The sequence below is a fragment of the Mustela putorius genome, unplaced genomic scaffold (assembly GCF_011764305.1).
Source record: "Mustela putorius furo isolate JIRA1106 unplaced genomic scaffold, ASM1176430v1.1 tig00003858_pilon_pilon_pilon, whole genome shotgun sequence".
In the NCBI taxonomy this organism is placed as follows: Eukaryota; Metazoa; Chordata; class Mammalia; order Carnivora; family Mustelidae; genus Mustela; species Mustela putorius.
Genome location: NW_025422010.1, coordinates 56,775,150 through 56,792,792, shown reverse-complemented (window position 1 = coordinate 56,792,792; position 17,643 = coordinate 56,775,150). Strand labels below are relative to the sequence as shown.

Genomic DNA, 17,643 nt, shown 5'->3' with positions numbered 1-17,643 from the left:
AGTTGTGGAATGTATGTTTTAAATGCTGAGTTCTTTAGAACTCATGATTTATTTCTACAGAGACAGCAGATATTCACCACTTGACCTGTATTTGTTTCATAGACAACATGTAGAGAAGAACCATATGTGAATCACAATCAGCCAGTTGAGTAATTAATTAATCATAGGCAAGAGGACACTGTTGCAAGTCTAGAGTTTAATGGTGGTGCATACTTTGTATAAATTTAAGCATTTCGTAGAACTTTGGTGTCCCCTGACAAATTTTTCTCTGTGTGAAAGAACCCAGATGGTGTGAATTCTAGGTTAAGTTTTTGTATTTTTGTGGCCAATGCAAAATGAACATCATATATAGATTGTAGAGACATGTCTTATGATTCTGAAGCCATTAATTCAGAGACTTAATTGCCTATATTGCTGTATATTACAATTACACATATAGCATTAATGTAACATTAGCTAAAAGGCCTGCCATATACTCATGAAGTTAAGGGGGAAAGTTCATTTATATTTTAATTTTAGCTTTAAGCAGATAACTCTGGAATATTACTCAGTCTATATTAACCAAGACTGATAATCAATGCTTTCATTTATACTTAAATACTAATGCATGCAGCAAAATAAATCCAATGGCTTTGATTTTCTTCTCCTGGAGCTATTCGAAATTATTTGATCCATATTTCTTAACACTCAAATCTGGTCCATTAAGACTTTGAAAAGGCAGAGAAATGCTGCATTAAAATTAAAAGCTCATATTCTGAAAAGCAGCTAGCCAAACTCTGAGACATTAATGTCTAGATGTAATATTTTGGTTGTATATGAAGGAAAATAAGCTATTATTGCTTTTGACCTTTAGAAGTTATGTTTTATGTATAGTTAAAATAAATAAACTGCTATTTGCTGATCAATAAACAAGGCCATTTTTGGAGTCAGTAGAAATAATTGTGTATACATGAGAAAAAAAAACTGTGTATACATGAAATTTTAGAAAGTTCTAAACTTTGTACCCTACAGCTATTCAGCCCTATTCATTATTATTCTGCTTTATTTAATTTTACACACTTATTTATGCACATCTAGCCATCTAATCAATTTCAGCCCTGTTTTTTAGGTACAAGTTTTCTTGGGACTAGTTGAAAGAAAAATGTTGCTTTAAGTACTAGCGAATTATATTCTTTATTAAAGTAAAATTATTTGATGCAGATATTTCTCTGACTTCTCAGGGTTTTGTATCTTCTATTTTAATGATCATCTTTATGCACTTTAACATATCATGTCTATGGTCTTTCCAGAGGTGTCATTTTCAGTCTAGATTTTTAGGATATGATGATACTTGACTACATTTTCTTATAATGAGCATCCAGGAATAGATTCCTACTCCAGTTCTGTAGACCTTGCCAACCAATTAGAACAAAAGGACACAAGCCTTGTTAGAATTAGTCAACCTATACTTTGGCTAAGTCATTCTTACATATCTTTTATGAAATTATCATTTTTCTTATTCTGCCCTTCTCATGCATTAATGTGGGCTATGTCAATATACAAAGCAGAAAGTTCAGTGAGTTTAATTAGCAATCATAAGTGTCTCTTTTAATAATATTAAAAATCATCAAAAATTCATTCACTAATTTAATAAACAAATACACTCTACCATGCCATTCTGTCAGAAAAGTTTTCTTTCCTAAGCACTTCTACATTTATTATTAGTGTGAGGGAAATATGCTGGTAGGATAATGTTTCATATGCAAACATAATTTAATTTGTATTTTTAGAATTTTTAATGGTTTTGGCACTTCTTTGAAGATTCACAGAGATCTTTTAGAAATCTAATATTATGTAACTATTAAGCAAGGATTATGGATAATGTGTTATTTTCAAAACGAAAAGTATCAAGGTATCTTCATAATTGTTAGTTATTTTGAAAACATATGTAAAATTGAAAGAATAATTCATCCCCAAAATAAAATTATAATCATCAGGATGATTTTCCACAAACTAAACGGAAATAATATAAAAGAATGGTCTCTGGAGCCATATTGCTAAAATTTGAGTCCTGGATTTGTAACTTTAAGTATTTAACCTCCATGATCTGTTTCTTCATGTTAAGACTGGAGTAACAATTATCATACCTATTTTATAGTGTTGTTCTGAGTTCTAAACAAGTTACCATGGAAAGAGCTCTGAGAACTATCTCATGCATGCATATGATCTCTTGGTACTTTTTTTTTTTTTTTTAAGATTTTATTTATTCATTTGACAGAGAGAGAGATCACAAGTAGGCAGAGAGAGAGGAGGAAGCAGGCTCCCCGCTGAGCAGTGAGCCCCATGCAGGACTCAATCCCAGCACCCTGAGACCATGACCTGAGCAGAGGCTTAACCCACTTAGCCACCCAGATGCCCCTGATCTCCTGGTACTATTATCCCAACTCAGTGATAGATTCAGGCTGAACTGTACATGTAAGTTATTCCAGAGGCAGTTTTCATTGCTCATGTCAGAAGTTAACATGGAAATAGTGTACACTTACAGATTTTACACATAATTCACATATTCTTGCTCCATAGTAACAAACATATTAAAAGATATTTCAAGTATGTTTTATTTTTTTAAGATCTTCTGGCAAGAAGATCTATATTTTGTAGAATATACCATAGAATGGAAAGAAAATTTTCATGAAACCTACAAATCTCCTCCATGCTGACAACATCCTTGTTTCTAATCAAATAATTCCAAAGAGGTCCAAGTTTAACTTAATTTCCTCTCATACACACAACTGTGCTACACTGTCTTACATACATATATTTAATCACTGATTGCACAGGAATACACAAACTGTCAAATAATCTTATTCTATTTTTATGGATTTCTTTTTCTTCTTTCAGAAGATACTCTTATTCTTTCCTAAACTTCTCTTGCTGCTTACAGATTTTCACCAGATGACTTCACTTAAAAAATCAAGGCAATTAGAAGGTACCAAATTTACCTTTTTACCATCAAATATATGCATCTGCAAACATTTGTGCACAGACACTAACTTCATTCCTGCACTTCCAATTAAAGGGCTTGTTCTGTTTTTCATTTTTTCCTCCCTCTGGTATTATGGATCCCATATTCTTTCAACTTTTCAAAGATACCGGTTGAGAAATTATCTTCTAACTGTATATTATCAATTTCTTGCTCACAACTAATTCTTCAGGGAAGTGAAATATTGTTCAAAACATTTCCTGCCTCTTAACCCTCTTTAAAATTTCTCATCCTACTAGAGGATTATGTTCTGACTTATGCACTCATGTACTGGGATTTTCTATGTGAGTTCCTTTGATGAACAGTATCACAGTGAGGTAGACAGTTGTTAACTTTCAGCAAGAGCATTAGAAGTACTAATATGTTTTTTTTCCTATTGCTCTCCTCTAATATGAGGCGAGTGATGACCCAGGAAGGGGATGCTATTTCAGCCAGAACTACACAGAACCTAGACTTAACAAGAAACAAATTACACAGACCTACATTAATGAAGCAAATAAAAAGCATATGAGGTTTTAAGCTAATGAAATGTTTCGGTCCTGGAGAGTTTGGGATTGGGGTCTGTGTTTCCCCCTTCTGTTCTAAAGTACATTCATCACTTTCTTAAGGGATAGAAACTCAAAAGTCAGATCAACCTAACATACTCAGAAGTGATGTCTTGACATCACTTCAAAAATTGCCTTTCGGATTGAAAACTAATAATCAATCCTGCTAGTTCTTTTGTAATACTAACCAGACTGTCTGCTTCTTGACCTTCCGCCACTGAACTCCCACTAGGAAGATTTGCATACGCTCGTACAGTCTGTAACAGCTTTAGAGCTCAGTATTGAAAGAAAATTCCGTATCATGGCTTGGAAATTTACCCTACACTTGGGTAAAATAAGAGAGTTTTCAAACTCTGAGGATACCTTCAGGAAGTCTGTTATCAAATGCCGGGATCCCTTCCTTCCTTCCTTCCTTTTCTTTGTTCCTTCCTTCCTTCCTGCATCTAATACTCATTAACTTCCTACCAAGTTATATGCCCTGAGACATATGCTAGGAATACAAACACGTAGGAGACACAGTCCCTGATGTCAAGAAACTTTTAGTTACAAAAAGTTAAGCAGAGTCAAAAATAAATTAATAAGGTAAAGTGTTATGGGTACCATTATAGATTCATACACAGGATAAGGCATTAAGAAATGTATCATCACTTCTGCTAGGAGGAAACAAGACACATTAATAGAGAGCTGCTTTTTTTTTTTTTAGAACTGATTAACCATAAAGGTGGAGAGTGGTCCAAGTGCCAAGGAACGGGGATCCTGTAAGCAAAGACAAGGAAGTGCGAAGCATCCTGGAATGTCCTGGAGTCCGGAGCATTTCAAACTATAGGGAAAAAATGGAGGGTGGGGGATGGGGTAACTGAGTGATGGGTAATAAGGAAGGCATGTGATGTAACCAGTACTGGGTGTTATATGCAACTGATGAATCACTGAACTCTACATCTGAAACTAATGATACACTATATGTTAATTAACTGAATTTAAATAGAATAAGATAATAAAAAATCGCTGGTTTCATGTGTGTGGAAGGAGTAGTGAATAGGGAAACTTGGATTAAAACTAATGGCATAGATTTCTTTCCTTTGTAAGTGATTAAAACTGCCCACTAAAAAAAATGTGCACATTAAGCATGCCATTTTAATTGTCTATATCTATGAGAAGTTTATTAATTATGCCACAAATCTGTATAAAACATGTCACTGCTTTTAGGATCAACTTTCAGGGATATATCTCAGTGCCTAGAAGACACTTGTCTTTATGATGTTGATATTATAAACTTCAGTCTGTAATATGAGAATAAAAGTTTTAATTGGATCCTAAAATTGATTTAAATTATTGTACTATGAAAGCAAAAGACATAGGACACTTGAGAGTCCAGGAATGGGACTGTGGCGAAGGAATAAAGTTACTGCAAAAAAAAAAAAAAAAAAAGTTACTGCAAAAATTTAGGATGTGCTTGGATGGCACTTGTCACGAAGTTAGTAACTCTATCCACCCTTGAATAACTTTTTAATTGACTATTAGGCATATTTATTTGGGTGAAGAATAAAATAGACTTAATATCATTATTGTGAAAATAAACCAAAATGAGCTTTTAAAGTTATGTAAAATATAAAGATAGAATACATTTTGCCCAGAGAAAGATTTGGGTTTTGGTTTTTGTTTTTTTGACAATGTAAATAGAAGGATATAATTGCAAATTTGAGTTTATTATCGTTTTTATGTCAGTATTTTTTCTGAACTTCTCACTGGGAACACTGATGAATAAAGACTTACAAATGGGCGTGCTCCATTTCAGAAATACATCATATGTTAATGCACTATAGAAAGCTATTGCATAAAGTAGTGTGAGCATCTGTTTTTGAGAAATTTTTTCAACTAATACCACTTTTATTCTACATGAGTTATTATTTTTTATTTTTTTGTCCTAATTTCCTTTTAAAGAAATATTATGGAAACACTCTGAGACATGTAAGCAGCTGTTTTGTAATAAGAAAATTTTACTTTATGCAGGTGTGTCCAGTCCAATGGCCTTTTTCATGTTTTTGTTCTTGTTTCTCTGAAAAACTCAGCATTCTTCTTTCTGTATTTTTAATTTTTTTTTACTCATTCATCAAACATTTAGTGAATATCTAGAGTCTATTAAAAACTGTCCCAGGATATGGATTTTCAGTGGCAAATCAGATTCACGTGGCTTCTGTCCTCCACATGTTACCTCACTTATATCTTATTCAAACTTCACAAGATCCATTGGAACTATTTTCTACATGAGGAAACAATGTGTATGAACACAATGGTGGAAACCTGTCAAGTTTAAATAGCTGACAATCTTTCCTTCCTAAATCCCTTTACACTCTCATTAATACCAGGATTTCTAAAGCAATCACTTTAAAACGTTACATTTTTATTTTTATTAAGTTTTTAATTTTATTCCAGTATAGTTAACATACAATGTCATATTAGTTTTAGGTGTAGGATATAGTGATGCAGCAATTTGATACACAACTCAGTGCTCATCATAGTAAGTGCCCTCTGGAATCCCCATCACCAGTTTCACCCATCCCCCACCACCCTGTTTTAAACTTAACACTTCTTTATTGTCTGCATCAGTTTGGTGGTGAACAGCATGTCAGTTAATTCTTATAAATAAGTTCTTTAAAAAAAGTGCATTGTTATTCCCATGATAATCATCTCGGTCCACACTTTATGACTGCATGGTTGCCGTAATACAACCCCCTCCCTGAACTCCCTAAACTGTATTTCAGTCCAGTCACTCAGCCCAGAGCAATGAAAGCAGCTTTTTAGTTCCTGAGCTACCTGCCAAAAATAGCTAAGAACAAAATGGTGGTTTCCTCCCACTCCACCCCCTTTTTATTTGGTTTATGGTTAAATTTTAAAAGGGTTTCTTCTCGCTATGTTATATTTAATTTATATATGAGTTACTCATTTCCTTATCTTCTGATCTTATGCCTGTCTATAATAACATATTCTTAGTTGGTCTTTTGCCACATATTGCTCTTTATTTCATTTCTTGGTTAAAATTCATACGTGTGTTTATTTCTGGTCACGCGGTTTATATCGACCCATTCGTGTCTGGTTCACTCAGGCGTTGTTCCAAGGGATGTTCCCGAGCCTCAGACAGAACCCCCAGTGGGTCTAGTCTTTATTTCTCCTTATCACATCAACTGCATGCTGTGTCAACTTCTACTTTTTTATTGAACTGGGTGGTCACGCTCCATTGCCTCATGCTAGCAACACCTTAACCCTGGATCAATCCATCCAGTTAGCTTTCCCATAGCAACTCAAAGACTGATGAAGCTTACTGGAAAAACAAAACAAAGTAAAACAAAACTACTTCCCAGATTTGGTCCCTTTATCAGTTTCTTAACTCCCATTTAACTGAGTCCTCATTAGTACCTGGAAGTTCTTTCCTTTCTAATTGCTGTTTTATCTTCTTCTTCTTTTCTTTTCTTTTTTTTTTTTTTAAATCATTGGCACTGTTACTCATCCATAATTTTAAATAGGTGAACTCAATCTCTATTTCACCAACCAAAAAATAAATAAATAAATAAATAAAAATAAAATAGAAAAAAAATAAGGAAGAATTTCCTGCAAAGTTATGCCAACAACTAAAAAATTATCTTAATGAATGACTTTGCTATCAGATGCTAATGGACAAGAATTCCCTCATAGGATCGGGAGGGAGACAAACCACAAGAGACTCTTAATCTCACAAGACAAACTGAGGGTTGCCTGGGGGAGGAGGGTAGAGAGAGGGTGGCTGGGTTATGGACATTGGGGAGGGTATGCGCTATGGTGAGTACTGTGAAGTGTGTAACCCCTGGGGCAAATAATGCATTATATGTTAGTAAAATATTTATAAAAAAAGAATAAACGTAGTTCTCCTAGTACCTTGCTTTTTAGATCTACCCTCTTTTCTCAAGCCAAGATAATTTGCTTTATGGAAATAAAACACCTTTAAAAAATCAGGTTTTCTTTTTATTGCATTCTTCTCACAATATTAAACACAGTTAAAACACTGTATTTTATAAACACAGAAAAATGCACATGAAACACCTTCCTCCTGATCTCACTGTTCTCCCTACTATTGCCCAATTTACCTCTCACTTATTGATTAAGTCTTCGTAAACGGGTGACTTCACTGCTGCTTCAAACATTCACTTCCTGAGTATCTCTTTAACCTACTGTCACCTTTGCCCCCAACAGTCCTTTGTCACTAATGTCATTAATGATATTGGTCACCAATGGCACAGACCCTACACACTCCACAAAAATTAATTTAAAATAAATCATAGACTATATGTAAAAAGCAACACTCTATATCTCCTAGAGGATAGCTTTGGATAAATTCTCTATGACCTTGGGTTCAGTGGTGACTTTTTTGATATAACAAAGGCATAATCCATGGAAAATAACACATTGGACTCCCTTAAAATTAAAAATTACTGTTTCACAAAGGAGCCAAAAGAATGAGAAGGTAGCCACAGAATGCGAAAAAGTTCTGTGGAAGACATTGGCTGTTAAAGGACAGCTATCTAAAATATACAGAGAACTCTCAAACTCAACAATAAGTAAGTGAAAAAGCAGATTAAAAAATGAGCATAAGTTTTGAAGAACCTCACCAAAAAAGACATAGGGATAAAAAAAAAAAGCATATGAAAAGATGCTCAGCATCAAATGTCATTAGCAATTTTATAAGTTAAAGCAACAATGAGAAAAAACTATATACCTGTTAGAATGGCCAAAATTCAAACCACAGGAGAACCAGACACCAGATGGGATATGTCTTTTTAGATAACCATATTTAAACCCATATGACAAACCCGCCTTTCTTAAAATTTCCATTAATAAAAAATAAAGTTCATATTGATATGAAAATGTTTGTGTTAATGCCTGGGCCTTGCCAAAAAAATTAAAAATAGAAATGGCCAAAATATAATTAATTAGAATGAATCTCCAGTTTTCTCCAACCTTGACTCTAACAAAGAATGAGAGGGAAACCGGATACCCGCAGGAAGGTGGTAATGAGCTGATGGCTACTTAGGGACACATGGGATCAGGGTTCATGAGAAATGAATAATAACTGATAACTAATTCCCACTGCAAGCATCCCAGAAATATTCCAAGTCAAGAAGTTATGCAAATACAAAAAAAAAGATCTTTACAAATGTTACTTATAATTATTAAACTTTTCCAAAGTATTGTATTACTTACATTCACTTCTGTCTGCCATTATTCTCAAACATATCTTTACAATGATGGGCTGCTAGTTTTCTTTTCTTGCCTATAATGTCAACATTTTAATTAAAAAAAAAAAAAGGCCGTGGAATCATAGTAAGAAAAATATCCTACAATTTCATGAAGTCTGTTGGCTGGAACCAACAAAAGAAGAGAGGTGAGGGATAAGAAAACATCTCTGCCCAACTGTTCAGGGGTAAATCTACCCTTCCTGCAACATGTACTGTGTGTATGAACTTGTGTAACACATTTCTCTGTGTATTTGCTCATCTAGAAAATCAGAATGATAAATACATGCAATTCATAGTTTTGTGTGAGAATTACGAGTGTAAGTGTATGAAAAAACTCTTAGTGTCATCCCTGAGCAAATATCTCCTATATATTATCATAAATAATATGTCGATTCATTTTATCACTATTTTCCTTTTGAAACTGAACTACCATGTAAAGCCGAAATGATAGATGAAATAAGACCTAATAATATCATCATGTTATTTCAGTAAACCTCTTTGACAGATTTTCTATGGTCACAAAGTTTATGGTTTTCACTAAAACTAGGTTATTCTGTTGTATTTATTCCAAGAAATGCTAGTTGAAGTATTTAAAATAATCATGGAAAATTTGTAATAGATGCTTCAGACAGAAGGATGCTCAGGGAAATTTGTTCCCAAGCTGTATATTAAATATTTGTGATAGCAAGGTCAATACTTCATCAAAAGAAGTTTGGGAGAAAAAAATATAAGAAAAAATATTCTGGAAAATTATCTGTGGGATAATATCACCTGGAGATTCTCCAAGTGTAAAAGATATTTCCTCCCACACACACACACTCCTTTTTAAAAAATACTGTTTCTATGTTTCTGGGATAAATGGAAATTATATGTTGATGTCAGTAATTAATATCATAATGATATAGCCAGAAAGAAACCAAATGCAGAAAAGAATTCTTGATTAAAAAAAAAAAATTGATGTTTGGCAACATATGGGCTGACAAGGCACAGAACTGTATTAAAAGTAATAGTTATTAAGAATTTAAATAGTAATCCATAATGTATGGGGAAAGATTATGTAAGTCCTAGCATATTCCCTATTTCCCTTTAAAAATATCCAATATCTTATTTGATGATTTCAATTGATAAATTAGGGCTGATTCAAATAAAAATGAGTTTAGCTCTGGAAATATAGGTACTTGTATACTACAATGTAAGAAAATGTAGTTGTCAAAATAAAAATGTTAAACAGCAATATCGGTCAAGCGATGGTTAACATGGATTTATCTCCCACATTTTGATTCTGCATATTTTCTATTCATTTATTTAGTATTCATGTAGAGACCTTGAAAAAGGATTCACTTTTGCTGATGGATGTAGGGGGTGGAACTGCATCATTGCACATAAAATGCATTAACTGATATGATAACACAATCATAAATGTAATAGGATTCATTACTACCAAGAACTAGCACTATGATGCCTATAAACTTCTCCTGATTTTTAAAATGGATATTAAATGGAAATTTCACCAAGATTTTAAGCCTATAGGGAATACCTTAGAGTCAGTAAATAAACTGAAATTAATCATCTCAAAGACAAAGAATTATTTTTGTTCTACAGGACATACTTTTTACTTATTTATTTTTTGTATGATTAAGATATGAAATAAAACAAGGTATGTGTAAAAAAAAAAACCCAAGATGTGTTTATAGAAAAATAAATACATCTAGTAACTATTTATAGCCAAACACCAATACAATATTTAGTTTGGCCTGCAATTTTTAATGTTCCACTGGAAAACTCTGAACTACATTAAGAACTCATGATTGACTGCATTAGTAAGGATTCACTGGAGAAAGAGACGATCTATCTATCTATCTATCTATCTAGAGAGAGAGAGAGAGAGGAAGAGTGGGAGAGAGGAATTTATTATGAGAAATTGTCTCATAATAAATGACCAGGAGAGTCAATGACATAAATCCCATCCTAAGGACTGAAGAAGATGCGAAGTAATATCCCAGATCAATCAGTGAGGCAGGAAAAGAGAGATGGATTTCTCCTTCCTTAATCTTTTGTCATAGTTGGGGCTTCAACAGATTAGTTGAGGTCTACCCATGTTGGGGATGGCATTCTACATTACTGAGTCCACTGATTCAAATCCTATTCTCATCCAGAAAACATTGTCATGGGTACATGTTTAATCTGGGCACCCTGAAGCAGGTCTCATTGACACATAAAATTAATGGTTACACCAGCTATACTGATCACTAGAATAATCAAGAATGCATAGATTCTCACTTTTTGACCTCACATCTTAGCTTATACATAATTTCTTTCATAAAGATTTTCCCGTTTCCTTGCAATTTTATTATTTATTCATCAATCCTATATTATGCCAAAGGTTTTATGAGATGTTATCTTGATTTTACTCTATTTTGGTTTCCTGCTTGCTTATCTGTATTATCCAAGAGAATATAAGTCTACTGGTGAGAATACTAAGGATGAAAATGATAGCTAAATTTACCAAGGGGTTACTTTGTACATATCATCATTCAATAATCTTACAATAAAACATATTACAAAAGGATAACTTGGAATTCTATTCAGAATTTAATATTTACTGTTACATCTTCAAGGGATTCCAATTTTCACATAATGTTAGGGTTTGTAAGTTCTACTTGATAAAATCTTTACACTCTTACATTGTGTGGTAATGTTACCAGACTCCAAAGGAAAATAAGTATCATTTCAAACAAGCACTTTAGGAATTTTCACCAGTTCTTGATAAGGACAAGAGATCTTTTTATTTGTTTGTTTTTTTTAATTTTTGGGGTTGGGGGCTGGGTACAGTATACTTCCTTGAATGTACGTGACAAGGTAGGGCTCCTCATGCATCTCTTCTTCTTCAGAAAGTCTGGGATTGAAACTCTAGAGATCAGGAGATTCTCAGTGTGTTGTGGGATGAGTTATGGTGAGGATTCCCCAGCAGCTGAGGGCCTCTCTTGCTCTCGCTGGTTTGGAGGCTCTTACTCCTTGGAGGCCATATGGACCATAAGGTCCACCACTTGGTTGCTATAGCCAAATTCATTGTCATACCATGATATGAATTTGACACAGTGGTCATTGAGAGCAATGCCAGACCCAGCATTGAAGATGGAAGAATTGTGTCACTCTTGAAACAGCAGGAGACAATTTGGTCATCAGTGTAGTCCAGGATGCCCTTGAGGGGACTTTTCAATGCCTGTTCCATCACCTTCTTAATGCCATCATATTTGGCAGCTTTCTCAAGGCAGAAGTTCAGATCCATGACTGACACATCGGGGGTGGGGACACAGAAAACTATGCCAGACCCCCCCACTCAGCTCAGGGATAATCTTGCCTACAGCCTTGGCAGCACCAGTAGAAGCAGGAATATTGTTCTGGGCAGCCCCTCAGCCATAAATGAAGACCCCAGTGGACTCTACAAGATACTCAGCACAAGCATCACCCCATTTGATGCTGGCAATATCTTGCTCCTGGGAGATGGAGATGGGCTTTCCGTTGATGATAGAAATGATGATGATGGAAATGACGGATGATGAGAAGTTTCTCGTTCTCACTCTTGACTGTGCCATTGAATTTTTGTGGGTGGACTCCTACTGGAATATGTAGACCATCTAGCTGAGGTCAATGAAGGAGTCACTGATGGTGACAGTATCTACTTTGCTGGAGTTAATAGGAGTCTTGGTGAGCAGTTGCCCAATATGGCCAAATCCATTTACTCTGACCTTCACCATTGTGTCTCTGTAATGCAGCTGGTGCTGCACCAGAAGGTGCAGTTCTCTGTCAAAGTGAGAGGAGTAGAGAGCCAAAAGTTTTGGGTGGGTTTTTTTTTTGTTTTGTTTTGGATAGTTAAACTTCATTTTTTTCAGTGTTCCAAGTTTCATTGCGTATGCATCACACCCAGCCAAAATATCTTTTTAAAAAGCCGTTCAAATGCAAGCCTCTAATCATCTGGATGACTCTTTTTATTTAATTAAAAAATTATATCATGAATCTCTTTAAAATTATATTCTTAATTACTTGCTTTAGAATTATTTTTCTACTTATTGTCCAGAATTTCCTTCTGCAATTATTTCTTCAATTTCCTGCATTGTACTTCTCATTGCATTAGCATGGGTAAATTGGGGCTAAACACAGTTTTTGTTTATATATATATTTTCACATTTGAGTAGAAAGATGGGTATGCAATTCAGAGAAGGTATCTATCACTTCACATTACCCTGGGGATAAAAATATATGTTTATAAAAAATAAAAATAAAAATAAATAAAATCTTTTAAAAAAAGATATTATATTACTATCTTCTGCCTTTAATATTTCTTGAGAAAACTATCTTTGTAAATGTCTTGACTTAGATCTTATTTATTTGACAGAGAGAGATCAGAAGTAGGCAGAGAAGCAGGCAGAGAGGGAGGGAAGCAGGCTCCCCGCTGCGCAGAGAGCCCAATGCAGGCCTCAATCCCAAGACCCTGAGATCATGACCTGAGCCGAAGACAGAGGCTTAACCCACTGAGCCACCCAGATGCCCCCTCTAGTGGCTTTTTAGGCTTTAAAGTTTTGCTTTCAATCTTTGTCCTGTCAATGAAATATGTCTAGTTGTACATTTAGTCTATTGTAAGTCAAAAAAACTTGTGCCTTTATGGATCTGTGGAATCATGTCTTCTTCAATTCTAAAAATTGTCATCCATTTCTTTCTCCCATCCTCTCTTCATTTCTTTCTAATCTCTTTCTCCTTAAATTCATTTTTGAATTTGGACATTAGACTTTTCTTGCTTGCCTGCCTTTTGATTCTGGGAATTTCCTCTATGGGAGCTGTATCTTCAAGAAGTGTCTCAATCAGTGTCCCAAAGGCAGCCTCAGGATAGGTCTTTAGATTTTTGCCCCATGATAATTCTCTAAATCAATTGCTTTCTTTCACCAATAGCCATGGATTTTTCTTTTGCCTACTATTTGATTACACTTCTCTTGTGTGTGTATTCGTATGTATGCGTGTGTAGGTGTGTGTAGGATGCAGTTCATTTCACCATTTCTCTTTCAGTTCTTTGAGTCTCAAAACCACAGAAAATAGTCTTTAATGCAATTTATCCACCAGCAGATGGGGAAACCGGAGCATATTTTAGATTTCTAAGTTTTCCATTCTCTCAGAATCAGTATTACAAAAATCTGCCTTTATTGTGGTTGTGATTGTGCTTTTCAAGTGTTTTGAATCTCAGTAAAAAGCACAGATCCTGATACATGTAAGGGTTTAATACACTCTTTGAGCTGAATAAATAAATGAATTAGTGAGTAAGGGAACACATCTCTTTCTATTAATACTGTCATATACATACCTTGTAGAGGTTTTTGTTTACACAGAAAAATGATTATTAATTTTACATGAAATGTTAAATATACAAGCAACATCTGGTTGTTTTATGTATTTATTAGTGATAAATAACATTTTCCTTAATACACCAATTTTACAGCCAACAAAAATATTTTAATTGTTGGCAAATTAAATAAATAATGTGGATGGCATTGCATATTGAAAACCCCAACTTTATTTAAGTCTACACTTAATTCAAATGAATGAAGACTGAAAGCTGACAGAGAACACTGAGATGATATTCTATAAATCTCTGAAAATTATTTTTTATAATGCTTGCTGTCATAGAGGCTTAAAATACCTCTTTATGAGAAGTATCTCAGACTTCTATAGCTATTCACAGTAAATAATTTTTTAATATTTTAGGCTGTTGTGGCATTGTTGGACTCTATTTCAGGGCAATTCATTTGCCCCAATATTGTCTAATCATTTTTTTATTAAAATGAGATCTGGCTTTTATCTTTTACTAAGGTACACCAATATTACTGTCAGTGTGTTTCTGTGTATTTCAGACAAAATTTCTTATTAAGTGGCAATATTCCTTTATTATTACCCACTAAGATATCTGAACATAGATGGCCACCTGATGTGACACAATAAATTTATTTAAGTCAAACTAGAGAAAACTCTTTCAGTTGAGAAAAACAAAAATACTTCCCTTATACTCCTTTAAAACAGCAACAAAAAAAAAAGGAGATGAATTTAATTTGTAACTTTCTTTGTGAAATTCATATCCAAATACTCATCCTTACAAAGTGAGATTATTTTTGTCTCCTTATTTCATAAATGGAAAAATATATAAACACTTTAGTATAATTAAATCTGCAGTTTTTCTCCTAGCAGGTATTTTCCATGTACTACTTAAATAATGCATATAGATGAGTTCTGCTTGGTATGAATCAGATTGTGTATGCATATTGGTATATGACCCACCATGTGCAATCATAGAACTTTAATTTGGAAATGGATTAGTAGTTATCTCATTTAACCTTCCATTATTTAAAATGTGTGTTCCTTTAAGATTCTTTTTAAGCAATCATTTAACCAACACTTCAAGTTAAGCAGAAATTATTATTACTTATAGCAGTATGATAAATTCAACCCAACAAGTGCTCTGACAAAATACCTACTTCATATTTTTGTTTGTTCTTAACCAAACTGAGCAAGGAAAGGGCATATTTTGTCGGTCAATGTTTTAGTCACAGTTTATAAATTCGTCTCCATCTTTTAAGGATTTAATAGACAAAATCAGGATACTACACATTACTATCAGGAAAAAATAATGTTACACATTTATCATGAAAAGACACACTATATTATTCCTTTTTCTAGATATTTTATAAGAAATAGATGCACATCATTTGATTTAATATTGAAATACCCATCACATTTACAGCAAAATTGATCATCTAGTCATATTAAGCCATCTAAATTACATGACTTTATTTATTTATTTATTTTTATTTCATGATCCATTTTCCCCACCTTACAAAAATGCATGTATACTTATGTTTCACCTAAATATATACTACAACATAAAAAGGACAAAAACTATTTCTTTCTTTTTTTTTTTAAGGTTTTATTTATTTATTTGACAGAGAGAGTGATCACAAGTAGGCAGAGAGGCAGACAGAGAGGGGGAAGCAGGCTCCCCATTGAGCAGAGAGCCTGATGCAGGGCTCGATCCCAGGACTCTGAGATCATGACCTGAGCTGAAGGCAGAGGCTTAACCCACTGAGCCGAAGGCAGAGGCTTAACCCACTGAGCCATCCATGCACCCCAAAACCTATTTCTTTATCTACCAATTTACATTATTAATATATGTCATTAGTGTGTCTTTCATAGAAATCCCATTCTCATTGTTTGGCCTATGTGTAAACTACATGAGGCTATTAATCAATGAGCATGTACTGGAGGTACATGAGAGTTACTGAATCCTCTAGTTTTTAATTAGAGAAATTAAGTACCCTTAATTACAAGCCCACCACCACTTACCCAGAAGTATTCCATCTCCACTCTAAAATGTCTGGACTTTAAAGTAGATACGACTTGAGTGAACTGAGGATGTATGTTGGTTGAAACAGTTCTTATTATGGCAGGTGGCTTTCCAAGTCTGGGAATAATAGACATATTAGTAATGTTTTTCCTTAAAAAAACTTCCAGGCAGTTCAGCTGACTGGCTCAGTCAGTACAGCACATGGCTCTTGATATCAGGGTTGTGAGTTCAAGCTCCATGTTGCATGTGGAGCCCACTTAAAAAAATGAAAAGTAAAAGTAAAAAATAGTTCCAGGCAATCCTTTTAATAATAGTGAAAGAAAATGTTCACAACCATTCAAACTTACTTTTATGTTTCCATGTAATAACTGAATCCTGATGCAAAGTTGAACTACTTACTTGAAACTTCACATTAGAAAATTATCTACCATGACGTATGTATTTCCTAAAATACATTTGTTGATGCTAACTGGGAAAAGAGCACTGTTGAAATATCATTTTTCTAATATTAACTGAATTCACTAGAGAAAAAATTCCATATAATTACTGCTTTAAAAAAAAATTAACTGCTGCATTAATGGCAGTAGAACATACCATGTTTTCTACTCCTTCAAAATGAAAGAAATGCAGTACTTAACAAAACAAAGGTAAAACAACAACGGAGAATGAATGTTGATATTGAAAGTCATGAATAGAATTGGGGACAGATGCACACTGTGATGAATATGTGGAATATATAAAGCAAGACAGGTTAGACTGACAGCGTTAACAAATTGACTTGAAGAATATTCTACTCCACACAGCAAAAAGAGATTATATCCAATAAAGTGAATTTTCAAAAAAAGAAATAGCCTAAAATAAACTGTAAATTGAGGACAAGAGCTGCAAAGGAGAATGCTGTGAGATATCTAAAGCTGGGGATTCATTTAGGAAAACAAAGAAAACAGAATGTTGTCTCCACATGCTACCTAATGTAGAACTATGGGCTTCTGCAGTTTGTCTCAAGATAATATCATAAATACCACTCATTCATTCCCTGATGTAGAAATTTTTTTTTTTTTAAAAAGAGAGACTTCATTGGATCTGAGGCAATGGAATTTTCCACAGGTAACCCAGCTTTCTAGGAAAGGTAAGAACCATTATAGGATAGAAAAATCACTGGTGCATGTTGAAGGGAAAGTCATCCAACAAATCCTTGTTCCCCACAACATTATCAGGATCAGTGTTTAATCATCAGAATTCTGCATTTACTGATGACCCAGGGATAGAAATAATTTTCTTGCATGGGATGAGGACATTAAATTACCAAATATTATTAATCTAGTCATTTTCTTTCAAATTTGAGCAGTAAATCTAAAATTTTACCAAATATTAGAGAACATTAAAGGATAAATTTAGGAAATAAATCTACAAATCCTAACCGTGCAT

The 17,643-nt window shown here is 33.9% G+C and overlaps 1 pseudogene; it reads right to left on the bottom strand.

Annotated features, from left to right (window-relative positions):
* Positions 1-11,839: 11,839 nt before the first annotated feature.
* On the bottom strand, positions 11,840-12,427 carry LOC101681116 (annotated as a pseudogene).
* Between the last annotated feature and the right edge of the window lie 5,216 nt (positions 12,428-17,643).